Source organism: Lithobates pipiens, unplaced genomic scaffold, assembly GCF_037356315.1.
Source record: "Lithobates pipiens isolate NorthernLeopardFrog02 unplaced genomic scaffold, aLitPip1_a1.2 Scaffold_22, whole genome shotgun sequence".
Taxonomy (NCBI): domain Eukaryota; kingdom Metazoa; phylum Chordata; class Amphibia; order Anura; family Ranidae; genus Lithobates; species Lithobates pipiens.
In genome coordinates this window covers 34,576,039-34,593,111 of record NW_027507784.1, presented here as the reverse complement: position 1 = coordinate 34,593,111, position 17,073 = coordinate 34,576,039, and positions in this window count along the sequence as shown.

Below are 17,073 nucleotides of genomic sequence, written 5' to 3'. Positions count from 1 at the left end.
GTATAAGTAAATATGCATGCATATGGGGAAAAGTATGACACATTATACCTCTATATTTGTAGATCCCATGCACAGGACTGGCACTTTTATGTCAACTAACTCTTGTATATTGGATGATTTGATATCTCTGTGTTCTGCTCCCACCATATTCCTGCCCATGATTAGCAATATATCTTGTCAGGTAACTATATGTTTCTTATGCAACTAAAACCTGAGTTTGGGCACCCTTTAAGTGTATGTCATTTTACTTAATCATGTCCTATATTATTTAACTGGGCTGCAAAAGGCTGTACAATTTTGGAGTTGGAATCATCTAAAAATGTTAGACCAAAAGTAGCAGAGAGCTGGAGTCTGGAGGGCGACCTATTCATTGCAAATTTTCCACACTAGTTTATCCATTTTGGATATTGGCTGTTGCTGCTAAACCAGGCTCCTTCATTTTAACCTCCTGTAAACTATACACAATTCTGGTCTATATGTGTCTCCTGTGGCCACACAGCGCCCTCCTCCCTTAGCGATGTGGGTAGATGTGGGTGCGGGAGGAAGGCCAAACCGTGCCACTACACCAGCCAGCGTACCTTCGCTACCTCACTCCCAATGATGGAATGAAACCCTGCCAAAAACATAGTGCGAGTTTTGTGCGTGTCCTGCATTTAAAAAGAAAAAACTGTGCTAGACTAAAATTAATGATGATATAAAACCACACAGGCTGCAGCTCAATGCGGAATACACACATAAACAGAGAGAAAGAAAAGGGAAGAGCTGCGCCAATACACAATACGTGTGTAGATAATATTGGTACTTGAATAAACTAATAGTCCATATAGAACACCAGTCTTCCTCTAATGACACCACAGTGACTCCACACACACAAAGAGTGCCTGACCACTGTAACATAAGCCTGCTTACCAGAAGGCAAGCACAAAGGGCGTTGACCACTGGAAACACACAGGGACCGGCCTGTATAGCTGTTGCCCAATGCTTTTGTCTAAGCCCTTGTACACACGGTCGGACATTCTGATGGACAATGTCCGATAGGTACGTGTTGTCGCATAATCCGACAGTGTGTGGGCTCCCTCGGACTGTCTCCGTTGGAGTATCCGATGGACCAAGTTTTCCAGCTGGGCTATAAAATTTTCGGACAACATGATCCGATCGGACTTTGTCCGATTGTGTGTAGCGAATTCCGATCGGACAAAGTGCCACACATGCTCAGATCAAATTCCTAGACCAAAGCTATTGGCTACTAGCCTGAATGTAGTCTCGTCCTAACGAAATAACGTCATCACGTTAAGTACGATCGGATTTTCTGACAACTTTGTCCGACTGTGTGTATGCAACAGTTTCGGACAAAATCCGTCTGATAAAATCCGATGGATTTGGTTGTCGGAATGTCCAACCGTGTGTACAAGGGCTTAGAATGAGGTCTGGCTCTATATAAGGTGGTGTGTCATTACGTTGCCCGATACCCATTGAAAACATCACCTGTGACGAAACGCATCTGGGAGGGCACGTATTGACGTCATCCATTGTTTTAGAGGAGGATAGGTTCCCGTGTTTGTCAGCCGGCATTTGTTTTTATACGTGAATTTATATCTACTAACATGTAAGTGCAATACTATTTTTTAATACATTTTCGAAGACTGTATCACGCTATGTTCAGTTTTTCTTTCTCCTGAGCCCATCCTGAGCATGTCTTTTAACTCCTCCTATACAGTACCTACTGGTCAGAATGGGAACCTCCATAATCCTGGTCTACTCTCAGTTGCTATGGGAGATGGACTGTGTCAGAGAACTCACCATGTGAAGATCCATCCCCGTGTAGCAGCAGTTCACCTTCGTCCCAAGGATCATGCGCGGTGTCCCCGTCGGAGGCATGCGAGTTCCGGTACGAACGGACGCACGCCAATACGAACACGTGGACTCACTCACGCCAACCGAACGTTTGCACGTAATTACGCACGCACGGTCACTCTGCAACGCACCAGCTACATTCCAGCATTTTGTTAACGATATTTAACACAATAAAAATCAAACAGATGGTGTTGAGCTAGATATAAATAAAGAGCCTAATACTGGAAGAAAATAAAAACTAGCTATAAATCGACTAGCCTATCTTAAATAAAAATTAAAATGCCTTGTGCTAAGTTGATAATATTAAATGAGTGAGAAAAAAAAAAAAAAATAGGCTTCAGTGTAACTCCCAGAGGTCTCATAGGAAAGATAGAGGTACACTCGGATGGTGAAGTACGTTCGTAAAGTTTATTATAAAGATATATAAAAAGAGGTACTCACAAACATGCGATAAAATACAGCTTTAAAAACGAACGAGCGTTCCGCTCGTGTATGCGAACGTCACTTCCGGTATCCTCGTTCGATTTAATTTCTTTTATTTAATTTCACTAAAGACTGTATTTTACCAACTTTTTGTAATCATGCACTATGAATTGCACGTTTTAATATAAGATATTTGCACTTTATGGAATATTTTTCCCCTTTTACTTATGTTGACATATAAACACATGATTTCTGGAATTTATGCTTTATAACACACTGGATATTTTCTGTTTTTTGAACTAACTTGGTGGAGCAAGTTCAAATTAGATATTATTTTTTATTTTTATTTTTTTCTCACTCATTTAATATTATCAACTTAGCACAAGGCATTTTAATTTTTATTTAAGATAGGCTAGTCGATTTATAGCTAGTTTTTATTTTCTTCCAGTATTAGGCTCTTTATTTATATCTAGCTCAGGTAGCGCAACACCATCTGTTTGATTTTTATTGTATTATCTGGGGGTTAGGGCTCATACCCCTGTCGGTAGTTTGCTGCAACCTATCCTTTTAAATAGTTTAGGCCCTTGACGACAGCGCGGGGATACCTTAACTTAGATATTTAACACAACCTAGTTTCTTATCACAGGTTCGTCAGTCCTCCCAAGGAACATTAATCCCTTCATATACAAACCTCAAAGAGAAGGATGGTCTCTTCTGGCAGAAAGACAAACTTTTCATCCCTCAAGATCTCCGCACTTCTGTTCTACAGGTTTGCCATGACTATCCTCTGGCTGGTCACTTTGGGGGTCACAAGACTATGAATCTAGTTCAAAGACACTTCTGGTGGTCATATCTGGACTGTAGGGACTATGTCAACTCTTGTCCAACCTGCCTCAGGAATAAAAATAGCAAGAATAAAGCGTGGGGACTGTTGAGACCACTACCCATTCCTGAAAGACCATGGGATAAAATCGCAATGGATTTCATTGTTGAACTTCCTCCATCTGAAGGGTTTTCTTCCATTTTTGTGGTGGTGGATCGTTTTTCTAAAATGTCACACTTCATTCCCATGACAGGAACGCCATCTGCGACTGAAACAGCCAAAATATTCATTTAAGAAATTGTTAGGCTCCATGTAATTCCCAGTGATATTGTCTCTGACCGTGGAGTTCAGTTCACGTCAAAATTCTGGAAATCATTGTGTGAGGCACTAGGTATCAAATTGAATTTTTCTTCAGCCTATCATTCCCAAACCAACGGACAAACGGAACGTTCTAATCAGATGTTGGAGCAGTATTTACATTGTTTCACTTCCTTTTCCCAGGAGGATTGGGCTTCATTATTACCCTTGGCAGAATTTGCATTCAATAATTCTACTCACTCTGCCACAAACCAGTCACCATTCTTTTCTAATTATGGTTTTCATCCTTCTTTTCTGCCAACATTTGTAGTGGATTCTCCTGTACCAGCAGGATAGGCTAAATTTCTTTGTTACCAACAATCAGGTACTTAAGGAAACCATTGCCAAAGCACAAGAAGACAATAAAAGATTCTTCGATAAGAAGAAAAGGGGAGAATTGGATTGAAAGGTTGGTGATCGTGCCTGGCTTTCAACCGCAAACCTAAAACTGGCATGTCCCTCTAGAAAATTGGGACCCAGATATTTGGGACGTTTCCCAATTAAAAAGAAAATCAATCCAGTGGCCTATGAACTTGAACTTCCTGACTCATTCAGGATCCATCCTGTGTTCCATGCTTCTTTACTAAAACCTGATGTACCCAATTCCTTTCCAGGTCGTGAGATAGGCCCTCCAGAAGCTGTGTTGGTAGATGGGGAGGAGGAGTTCGAAATCAAAGCCATTTTGGATTACAGGAAACGCCAAGGACAAAACCAATATTTAATTAAATGGAAAGGCTTTGGTACTGAGGAGAATTCCTGGGAACCCAAAGCAAACCTCCATGCCCAGAGGCTCATACGGGCCTTTCATCGCTCTCAAAGTTTGGTTCGAAGAGGCAACCGGAGGCTGCCCTTAAGGGGGGGGCACTGTCAGAGAACTCACCATGTGAAGATCCGTCCCCGTGTAGCAGCAGTTCACCTTCGTCCCAAGGATCATGCGCGGTGTCCCCGTCGGAGGCATGCGAATTCCAGTACGAACGGACGCACACCAATATGAACATGTGGACGCACTCGCGCCAACCGAACGTTTGCACGTAATTACGCACGCATGGCCACGTCCACCAATCCGGGCACATCTCGCCCTATATAAACAGGATCCTGACTTAATACCAGTGCTGGATCGTCTTCAGCTTGTCCCTGGAATACCTGATCGTTCTTGTACCTGTGACCTTGTTCCTGACTACCGGCTTGCTCGACTATTCTTTCGGATCATCCCTGTTTACTGTTTCCTGGACTATTTCTGACCTCGGCTTGGACTTCCTACTTCGGCTTGCTTCCTGATTTTGTACCTCATTGCCAGCACGTTACCAGACCCCTTGCTCGCCTCTGACTATGCACCTGCCTTCCGTTTGTGTACCTCGTTGCCAGCGAGTTGCCAACCTAGCCTGTTCCTGACGTGCAGTGTCTTCCTCACACCTGCTTGGCTCCCGCTGTATTCCACCAGTGACCGGTCTCCGTCTCTTTATCTGGGAGGACCCAGTATCTTCAGGTCTTCATCTCCAAGCCGCAGGCACCTGCACCCTTTGGCTGCCTCCACACTTCCTGTTCCCACTTCCAGGGGTGTGGAGACCGGAACCGTGCTAGAGGCCACCCCCAGCAGTCTGACTCCGCTGTAAGGTACATGACAGACTGTTAGGGAGGGAGCCCTAATGGAGCCCCCTTACTACCAGGGGAAGCCCACCTTACCCAGGTTCCATGTCTTGACTGATTGCTTGTGACTCTTTTGATGTGAACTTGGTTGCCCTTAGTAATGACCATGTTCTTCCTTACAGCGCAGCTTCACTATCACTGCAGTACTGTGTTCTTCATAACCCTCTAGTGCAGGGGTCTCCAAACTATGGTCCTCCAGTTGTTCAGGAACTACAATTCCCATCATGCCTAGTCATGTCTGTGAATGTCAGAGTTTTATCATGCCTAATGGGATGTGTAGTTCCGCAACAGCTGGAGGGCCGTAGTTTTCGAGATCCCTGCTCTAGTGCTTAAACATGCCCAAGTTTTAGGTGGTAGTGTCTGGAGGGCCCACCCCCCCGAAGTGTGAGAAGGTGTCCGGAACAGAAAATTCCCTCCTTCATGGCTCAGGAATGGCCTCAGGCTCCATCTTTCCCCTTAATTAATACCAGAGGTGGGCCGAATGAAGCTCCACAAAGCTGGAATGCAGATATTAAACCTACCAAACCCAACCTGGGCCCAGTATCTAACTAACGTTAAGCAGTTTTAAACCTGTTTACATACTTATCTGAACGCCCCCTCCTGTAAAGCTCCTTTCCATGCAGGCTGCTGCCAGAGCTATAATTTATCTGTAGGGTAGGAGATCACTCCGTATGACAACTGCAGACAGTTTACTGAAACACGAATGTCCTAGCACTGATTTTACACTAAGGCAGCAGCAGTCCTCAGGATAGAGGTGCTATAGGGATGCTTAATTACATTTTAGAGGCACTATAGTTTATTTTCTTCCCTTATAAACGTTTAAACATATAATAGGGTTTATTTACTGATGGTGTAGAGAATATTTTATAACAGTGACTGTTAGTAAATAAAATTAAGCTTTTTATTGAAAAAAATAGGACCTGATTTTAGCATTCATCCCGTGAGTACAGGTGTCTGTTCTACAGAAGCTGGTCTTACCATCTGCTTCCATTGAACGCGCATCCTGGAAAACCATCGTCCGACTAGCCAATGGCGGCAAATGCTTATCAGTGTGTTCTGACGCATGGGGGGTACTAATATCACTTGTGTTAGTATGGTGATCTCTCCATTTTTTTTTCAGCCTGCTGGGTTGAATGAAAACAGATTTATATTGTGTACCCAGCATTAGTTTCTTAAAGTGGTTGTTAAGCCACTCTGACCTCTTTATTCTTTAAGCTACTTTTTGTGTGTCATTGGTAGGCAATGCACTTGACTCATATTCCCTTTTCTTCCATGTCTCACTTCCACTCTTTTATTTTATCCTTTCTTCCCCAATTCCCTCCTTTCCCCCCTCAATTTCCTCATACAAATTTTGTGTGTTTTCCCCTTTCTTCTTCTTCTTCTTCTTCTTCTCTCTTTTCCCTTTCTGTATTTGATTTTAAAGTGATTATAAAGGTTTTTTTTCGAAAATAACAAGCATTGGGAGAGGTTTACTAAAACTGGTGCAGCTGTGCATGGTAGCCAATCAGCTTCTAACTTCAGCTTGTTCTATTAAGCTTTGGCAATAAAAGCTGGAAGCTGATTGGTTTCTATGTAGAGCTACACCAGATTTTACACTCTCCAGTTTTAATAAATAATCCCATTGTGTACTTACTGTACCTGCTCTGTGCAATGATTTTGCACAGAGCAGCCTCATACCTCCTCTTCTGGGTCCCCCTCTGGTGGTCTGGTCTCCTCCTCTTCTCTGAGTGCCCCAATAGCAAGCCATTTGCTTTGAGGGGGGGGGGGGCAATCTTGTGGGCATGCTTCCGAGCTGGGCTGTGTGTCTTCATTGACAAACACAGCGTGGCTTGGCCCTGGCCCCAGACCCCTACGGGGGTACTGCTACATAATAAAAAAAAGTTTTAAAAAAGCAGTTTCCCTTACTTTCTGTTTTAAAACGTATCAAATAAAAATGTCTGGACAGTACAAACATCTCTTTTTGGAAGAGGTGGTCTCATTGATTTGCCCAATTTTTTGGAAGTGAAAAAACATTCCGGTCTTGAGGTTAGTAAAAAAAAACTTGGCACTTGATAATGGTGCGCTAGATACATAAATGTACGGGTCACACATAGAGGGGGGAGGAGGGGAGGGGGTTAATGTACAGGCCATACATAGAGGGAGGAGGAGAAGGTGAAGGGGTTAATGTACAGGTCACACATAGAGGGGGGAGGAGGTGAAGGGATTAATGTAAAGGTCATACATAGAGGGAGGAGGAGGTGAATGGGGTTAATGTAAAGGTCATACATAGAGGAAGGAGGAGGGGAGGGGGTTAATGTACAGGCCATACATAGAGGGAGGAGGAGGTGAAGGGGTTAATGTAAAAGTCATACATAGAGGGAGGAGGAGGTGAAGGGGTTAATGTACAGGTCATACATAGAGGGCAGAGGAGGTGAAGGGGTTAATGTACAGATATTCAGGACATGGGAGGTGAAGGGGTTAAATTATAATTAAAAAATGATAAACTGTTTTTTGTTTTGAATAGAATGGAGAGGGATTGGAACACCTCTCAGGTTGTTATTGTTGTCGGTGTCCCTATTGGGGAGATTCCTTTCTATTCACCATTTTCACTGAAAGTGAAAGTAAAAGTAAATCAGACATTTTGGCTTGTCTGCAGGACAGGAATAGCAGGCAAATCCTCCAATGGGGACACTCATTCTGATAATCTGATAATCCCGGTGTCAAATAGGGATTAACTAATTTTAGAAGGCTTTGCTCTCACTTCCTGTTTGGTTATGGGACAGGAAGTGAAGGAAAATCTCCTCATTTGGATTTTAACCCAATCTTACTCTATCCAAAATGAAAAAAAAAAAGAAAAAAAAGTTTTGCTAATTGTTCTACTTCAATATACAGGTCAGATCAAAGACAGGATGGATCTGCTGTATACTGCAGAGGGGTGAATGACGGTGAATGTAGATTTCTTTCCGATCAGTGTAGAAGAGCTTCCTGATAACCGGCCAATAAGTCAAACATGACTGCTCACTGCGGCTTTATTATTTTACTTTCTGTGATGGAATGATTGATCACAGCAACCACATGGCACAGAGCCACTCTCATTGGCTCTGTACCTTTTGCCTATGGTCTGCTGTGTGCAATCACAGTGAGATCACAGGTCTGATCACACACAGGAGCTCCCAGAGGGCATTGTGACAGGGGAGGGGACTGGTCATATATGTACAATGACCGGGCTGCAAGAGGTTCAATAATAACACAAGACCACAAGCTGTGTATAGAAAGTGTTTATTTTTGTTCTCATCACATCTGTTAGGTGTTTTTAGCACCAGTGAAATTTACAATTAATTGACAAAAACTTGCTATAACACCAAAATTGAGACTGTAATCTTATGCCTAAACCCAATCCTTAATCATTGCAGTAGCTTTATAAGGCCGCATGGCTGAATTACTGTAAACATCATCATTATTTTTTAACCACTTGCAGACCGGACCAATTTGCTGGTCAAAGACCAGACCCCTTTTTGCGATTTGGCACTGCGTCGCTTTAACTGACAATTGCGCGATCGTGCGACGTGGCTCCCAAACAAAATTGACGTCCTTTTTTTCCCACAAATAGAGCTTTCTTTTGCTGGTATTTAATCACCCCTGCTGTTTTTATTTCTTGCGCTATAACCAAAAATAGAGTGACAATTTTGAAAAAAACGCATTATTTTTTACTTTTTGTTATAATAAATATCCCCCAAAAATATATAAAAAAACATTTTTTCCCTCAGTTTAGGCCGATACGTATTCTTCTACATATTTTTGGTAAAAAAAAATCGCAATAAGCGATTATTGATTGGTTTGTGCAAAAGTTATAGCGCTTGCAAAATAGGGATAGTTTTATAGCATTTTTATTAATAATTTTTTATTATTTTTTTTTTACTAGTAATGGCGGCGATCAGCGATTTTTATTGTGACTGCGACATTGTGGGGGACCCATCGGACATTTTTGACACATTTTTAGGACCATTGTCATTTATACAGTAATCACTGCTATATAAATGCAGTGATTCCTGTGTAATTGACACTGGCAGTGAATGGGTTAACCAGTGGGTGGCAGTGTAGGGGTTAAGTGTTCCTAGGGGAGTGTTACTAACTGTGGGGGAGTTGGGCTTTCATTTAGTGAACACTGATCTCTGCTCCAATCACATGGAGCAGAGATCAGCGTCACTAGTTGCTAGGCAGAATGAAGAAATGTTGTTTACACAGCATTTCCTCCATTCGGCCGCTCCGTGAGACGATCGCGGGGATGCCCGCGGCGAACGAGTCCACGGGTCCCGCGCCCGGACTCACGGGGGCCCCGACCAGCGCGGGAGCGCGCCGCCGGCGGCGCGCTCCCGATGGCAGGGCAGCATTGAATATTGGACGTACCTGTTCGCCAATATGCCTGCCCGTGCCATTCTGTCGACGTACATCGTCGCGCGCTGGTCGGGAAGTGGTTAAAGTTCCACATTTTATCATTAAAAATCCATCGTCATCCTTGAAATCTGTTTTGAAACTTTGCCTAGGCTTAGATGATGTCATCAGGCTGCTGCGAGCAGGAGGAAGAATTTCCTCAGTCCCCCCCCCCCCCCCCCATTGATAGGACTGCAACATGATAAAATTGCAGCAAGTCATAAGGTGAGAGGCTGCAGCAGAAGCTGATCTGTGTCAGGCATTAGTGAACACAGCCGAGAACTGCACAGGCATTTATTTGACTTTGTCATCCCTGAGCCGACATCTTAGCCCTGAGTAGTGAGTGTACAGCTTGTATAACAGTGTAAATTTGCCGTCCCCTCAAAATAACTCAACACACAGCCACTAATATCTAAACCGCTGGCAACAAAAGTGAGTACACCCCTAAGTGAAAATGTCAAAATTGGGCCCAACTAACCGTTTTCCCTCTCCGGTGTCATGTGACTCATTAGTGTTACAAGGTCTCAGGTGTGAATGGGGAGCAGGTGTGTTAAATTTGGTATTATCGCTCTCACTCTCTCATGCTGGTCACTGGAAGTCCAACATGGCACCTCATGGCCAAGAACTCTCTGAGGATGTGAAAAAAAGAATTGTTGCTCTACATAAAAATGGCCTAGGCTATAAGAAGATTGGCAAGACCCTGAAACGGAGCTGCAGCACGGTGGCCAAGACCATATAGCTGTTTAACAGGACAGGTTCCACTCAGAACAGGCCTCGCCATGGTCTACCAAAGAAGTTGAGGTCACGTGCTCAGCGTCATATCCAGAGGTTGTCTTTGGGAAATAGACGTATGAGTGCTGCCAACATTGCTGCAGAGGTTGAAGGGGTGGGGGGTCAGCCTGTCAGTGCTCAGACCATACGCCACACACTGCATCAAATTGGTCTGCATGGTTGTCATCCCAGAAGGAAGCCTCTTCTAAAGATGATGCACAAGAAAGACCACAAACAGTTTGCTGAAAACAAGCAGACTAAGGACATGGATTATTGGAACCATGTCCTGTAGTCTGAGGAGACCAAGATAAACTTATTGGATTCAGATGGTGACAAGCGTGTGTGGGGGCAACCAGGTGAGGAGTAGTGATGGACGAACTTCCGACGGGACGTTTCGCGAACGCGAAATGCGAACGGACCCAAACGTTCGCGAAACAGAACGTTCGCCGCGGGCCCCATTGACTTCAATGGGAGGCGAACTTTGCAAACCTTCATGTCGAATTTGCGGCCACGTGGTAATTATTAGGGGGTAAAACGTAGTCCCACCATCTGGACAATGACATAATACATGTATGAGGTGAATTTGGGATCGATAACTACAAGCATTTTTATTTTATTTGGGAAATTGTTCTAACAATTCAGGACTATGGAGCTAATGAAGGCAATGGAGGAGAGGGAAGGTCAGGGACCAGGGTAGGCAAAGAAGAGGGTGCAGGAGATGATCACCAGCAGCGTGACATACCGGAATGACACATGCACCGTGATAGAGGCATCTGACAGCAGCACCGTAATACAGAGCACTGACAGCAGCACCGTGACATACAGCGCTGACAGCAGCACCGTGACATACAGCGCTGACAGCAGCACCGTGACATACAGCGCTGACAGCAGCACCGTGACATACAGCGCTGACAGCAGCACCGTGACATACAGCGCTGACAGCAGCACCGTGACATACAGCGCTGACAGCAGCACCGTGACATACAGCGCTGACAGCAGCACCGTGACATACAGCGCTGACAGCAGCACCGTGACATACAGCGCTGACAGCAGCACCGTGACATACAGCGCTGACAGCAGCACCGTGACATACAGCACTGACAGCAGCACCGTAAGCAGCCCCAGGAGGAAGTCAGCACAGCACAGGGATGGTGTGATCCCCTCATAATAAGAACCCCCAGGAGGAAGTCAGCACAGCACAGGGATAGTGTGATCCCTTCATAATAAGAACCCCCAGGAGGAAGTCAGCACAGCACAGGGATATCATAAGCAGCCCCAGTAGAAATATGACACCGCTCAACCTCTTCAAAGAGGAGGGTAGGGGCATATAGTACGGTGTGCTTTTTTGGGTCAAGGAAGTGAGCCAAATGAATTAAGAAGGTCTGTGTGCTTGATTAAAAAAATAGTTTATAGACATATACGTGGTCTACTGGTCACATGTGTTGAATTCCTCCGAGATCCATGCCTCATTCATTTTTAGAAATGTGAGGTAGTTAACACTGTGGTGAGCTAGGCGAGTACGCTTATCGGTCACAATCCCCCCTGCTGCGCTGAACGTCCTTTCGGACAGGACACTGGATGAGGGGCAAGCCAACAGTTCGATTGCAAATTGGGCAAGCTCTGGCCAGAGGTCAAGCCTGCCCACCCAGTAGTCTAGGGGTTCATCACTCCTCAGAGCGTCCACATCGGCCGTTAACCCAATGTAGTCGGACACCTGACGGTCTAGGCGTTCCCTGATGCTGGATCCGGATGACACCTGTCGATGGGTCGGCTGAAAGAATGACCTCATATCCGAAGTCACCAACACATCTTCAAACCGGCCTCTTCTTGCAGGCGCTGTTGGATTGGTACCCGCAAATCCTTCTCTGGGAGTGGGAATTGCTCCTCTGCCAGCGCACGCAAAAGCAGAATGCAGCATTTCTCGAAGCAAGGCCTGGAAGTGCTGCATTCTGACAGCCCTCTGCGACGGCGGTAACATTTCCGCCATTTTGTGTTTGTACCGGGGGTCTAAGTACGTTGCCACCCAGTACTGGTCCTTGACCCTCATGCTTTTTATACGGGGGTCCCTATTAAAACACTGGAGCATGAAGGCCCCCATTTGCACTAAAGTGGAAGCGGTGTGGTGGCCTGGCTCCTGCTCATCATCCAGGATAATGTCGTCCTCTTCATTCTCCTCTCCCCATCCACGCACAACAGGGATCCCAGAAAGGTTTAAAGCATGCTCTTCTTGCTCCTGCTCATCCGCCCCGGCACCATCCTCCTCTGACTCCTCATCAGACTCCTGTTGTTGACTTGTCTCAGATAGAGTAGCCCCCCCTGGGAATTCATCCAGCATTGCGACTTCCTCATCTTCCCGCTCCTGCTCCTCCACAGCCTGATCAATGACACGACGCAATGCACGCTCCAGAAAGAAGGCATAAGGTACCATGTCACTGATGGCGCCATGGCTGCGACTGACCAGTTTGGTGATCTCCTCAAATGGCCGCAGAAGTCTGCATGTGTCGCGCATGAGCAGCCACTGGCGCGGTGAAAAAAAACCCAGCTCCCCAGAACCGTTTCTTTCGCAGAGTTCATACAGGTAGACGTTAACTGCACGTTTCTGCTGGAGCAGCCTATCAAGCATATAGAAGGTTGAGTTCCATCGCGTCGGGCAATCGCAAATAAGACGTCTGACCGGCAGATGGTGTCGCCGCTGAATGTCAGCAAGGCGAGCCATGGCCGTGTAAGATCTTCTGAAATGGGCCGAGATTTTCCTTGCCTGCCGCAAGATGTCCTGGACCCCAGGGTATTTGACAAGGAATCGCTGCACGACCAAGTTTAAGACGTGTGCCATGCACGGCACGTGCGTGATTTTGCCCTGTTTCAATGCGCTAAGCAGATTGGCACCGTTGTCACACACCACTTTACCAACTGTCAAATTGAGCGGTGTTAGCCACTCATCTGCCTGTGAACGCAAAGCTGAAAGGAGTGCCGGGCCAGTGTGGCTCTTTGCTTCCAGGCACAACAGACGCAGCACGGCATGGCAACGTCTCACCTGGCATGTGGAATAGGTTCTGGGGAGCTTGGGCGGTGCAGTGGAAGAGACGCTAGCAGCGGAAAAGGAGGAGGCAGCTGAGGAGGAGAGGGAGGAGGATGGAGTAGGAGGAGGAGAAGAAGAGTCAGGCCTGCATGCAATCCGTGGCGGTAAAACCAAATCTACACGGGTGCCACGGGTTACATGCTTGACGGCCGTCAGAAGGTTCACCCAGTGGGCAGTAAAACTGATATACCTTCCCTGCCCGTGTTTGCTAGACCACGTGTCTGTGGTCAGATGTATCTTGGCACCGACACTGTGTGCCAGAGATACATTCACTTGCCGCTGAACATGGCCATATAGCTCTGGGATGCCCTTCTCTGAGAAATACTTCCTTCCTGGGACCTTCCATTGTGGTGTTCCAATGGCCACAAATTTGCGAAAGGCCTCCGAGTCCACCAGTTTATATGGCAGTAGTTGGCGGGCTATGAGTTCTGACAAGCCAGCCGCCAACCGTTGGGCAAGAGGGTTATCCGGCATCATCATTTTTTTACGCTCAAACATTAGGCCCACGGAAGCCTGCCTTTTTGCAGAAAAATGTGAGCTTGGCGTGATGGAAGGTGGAGTGGAGGACAATTGTGAGGAGAGAGGAGAAGGAGAAGTAGAAGACGAGGCTGGACGGTGAGAGCCTGCAGTGTGGCTTTGTGTGTTCCGTTGCTCCCACTGGGCTCGGTGATGGCTGCTCATGTGCCTTCTTAAGGCGGTCGTCCCTAGGTGAGTATTGGGCTTACCGCGACTAACGCGTTGACTGCAAAGATTGCAGATGGCAACGCTATTGTCAGCAGCGGACACGTTAAAAAAAGCCCACACTGCGGAGCCATGTGCCGGTGTCCTGGGAGCGCCAGATGTGACCGTACATGGTCGATGACTCGCTCCTGATACATTTGCAGTCTGCTTTGTCCCTGCTGTGCAATGTAAGTCATTGCTGCTTCTCCTCCCTATCTGCTGGTCCATATCTCCCTCTGAACTCCCCTCCTCTTCCTCTCTTGTGGGCACCCACGTGACATCACTAGACACGTCATCATCAACGTCACCTTCCCCACCGCTATAAGTAGAGATCTCGGAGTAGGCAGCAACACCGGGGACCAACCTCCTCCTTGGGCTGATCTGGGTACTGGCGTCAGACTGCTGAGTAGCGCTTGTTGCTACCTCCTCTTCCTGATCCAATACCAAGAGTGGCTGCGCATCAGAAATGTCCTCTTGATATGGATCGGAAAATAATTCCAGTGACTCAAGCGGAAGGTATGTGGTGGTGGTGGTGGTGGTCGTGTTGTTGGTGGTAGTGTCTTTGGGGGTGCACATAGCAGAGAGTGAAGAAGAGGGTGCAGATCGAGAGGATGAGGAGGGTGCAGAAGAGTAAGGCTGAGCGAGCCACTCAACCAAGTCTGGTGCATCCTTTAAAGTAATTGAACGCACCTTCTGCAACTTCCCACTTTGGCTCAAGCCTGTTGCTCCTGCCCTACCCCTACCACCCCTGCGGAAGGGCCTGCCTCTTCCTCTGCATGTCATTTTTTAAATGACCCTGTGACAAAACTCTTAGTCCCTATACCGCTGAAGGACTGCTGCAGTATAGGTGAGCGGTCAGCAGTGGTGCACGTCAACCCTATCTATTGTGGACCTATAGCGGTCCTTACAGAACAGCAGACTGTACCGCACTCAAGCCTATGTACCGTAGCACCCTATACCAAGTTACCAGTCCTTATAAGAACTTTTGTGGAACAAGCAGGTTGTGTGTTAGTGATTAGCAGACTGTACGTCAGTCCCTATACCGCTGAAGGACTGCTGCAGTATAGGGCAGCGGTCAGCAGTGGTGCACGTCAACCCTATCTATTGTGGACCGATAGCGGTCCTTACAGAACAGCAGACTGTACCGCACTCAAGCCTATGTACCGTAGCACCCTATACCAAGTTACCAGTCCTTATAAGAACTTTTGTGGAACAAGCAGGTTGTGTGTTAGTGATTAGCAGACTGTACGTCAGTCCCTATACCGCTGAAGGACTGCTGCAGTATAGGTGAGCGGTCAGCAGTGGTGCACGTCAACCCTATCTATTGTGGACCTATAGCGGTCCTTACAGAACAGCAGACTGTACCGCACTCAAGCCTATGTACCGTAGCACCCTATACCAAGTTACCAGTCCTTATAAGAACTTTTGTGGACCAAGCAGGTTGTGTATTAGTGTTTAGCAGACTGTACGTCAGTCCCTATACCGCTGAAGGACTGCTGCAGTATAGGGCAGCGGTCAGCAGTGGTGCACGTCAACCCTATCTATTGTGGACCGATAGCGGTCCTTACAGAACAGCAGACTGTACCGCACTCAAGCCTATGTACCGTAGCACCCTATACCAAGTTACCAGTCCTTATAAGAACTTTTGTGGACCAAGCAGGTTGTGTATTAGTGTTTAGCAGACTGTACGTCAGTCCCTATACCGCTGAAGGACTGCTGCAGTATAGGGCAGCGGTCAGCAGTGGTGCACGTCAACCCTATCTATTGTGGACCGATAGCGGTCCTTACAGAACAGCAGACTGTACCGCACTCAAGCCTATGTACCGTAGCACCCTATACCAAGTTACCAGTCCTTATAAGAACTTTTGTGGACCAAGCAGGTTGTGTATTAGTGTTTAGCAGACTGTACGTCAGTCCCTATACCGCTGAAGGACTGCTGCAGTATAGGGCAGCGGTCAGCAGTGGTGCACGTCAACCCTATCTATTGTGGACCGATAGCGGTCCTTACAGAACAGCAGACTGTACCGCACTCAAGCCTATGTACCGTAGCACCCTATACCAAGTTACCAGTCCTTATAAGAACTTTTGTGGAACAAGCAGGTTGTGTGTTAGTGATTAGCAGACTGTACGTCAGTCCCTATACCGCTGAAGGACTGCTGCAGTATAGGGCAGCGGTCAGCAGTGGTGCACGTCAACCCTATCTATTGTGGACCGATAGCGGTCCTTACAGAACAGCAGACTGTACCGCACTCAAGCCTATGTACCGTAGCACCCTATACCAAGTTACCAGTCCTTATAAGAACTTTTGTGGAACAAGCAGGTTGTGTGTTAGTGATTAGCAGACTGTACGTCAGTCCCTATACCGCTGAAGGACTGCTGCAGTATAGGTGAGCGGTCAGCAGTGGTGCACGTCAACCCTATCTATTGTGGACCTATAGCGGTCCTTACAGAACAGCAGACTGTACCGCACTCAAGCCTATGTACCGTAGCACCCTATACCAAGTTACCAGTCCTTATAAGAACTTTTGTGGACCAAGCAGGTTGTGTATTAGTGTTTAGCAGACTGTACGTCAGTCCCTATACCGCTGAAGGACTGCTGCAGTATAGGGCAGCGGTCAGCAGTGGTGCACGTCAACCCTATCTATTGTGGACCGATAGCGGTCCTTACAGAACAGCAGACTGTACCGCACTCAAGCCTATGTACCGTAGCACCCTATACCAAGTTACCAGTCCTTATAAGAACTTTTGTGGACCAAGCAGGTTGTGTATTAGTGTTTAGCAGACTGTACGTCAGTCCCTATACCGCTGAAGGACTGCTGCAGTATAGGGCAGCGGTCAGCAGTGGTGCACGTCAACCCTATCTATTGTGGACCGATAGCGGTCCTTACAGAACAGCAGACTGTACCGCACTCAAGCCTATGTACCGTAGCACCCTATACCAAGTTACCAGTCCTTATAAGAACTTTTGTGGACCAAGCAGGTTGTGTAT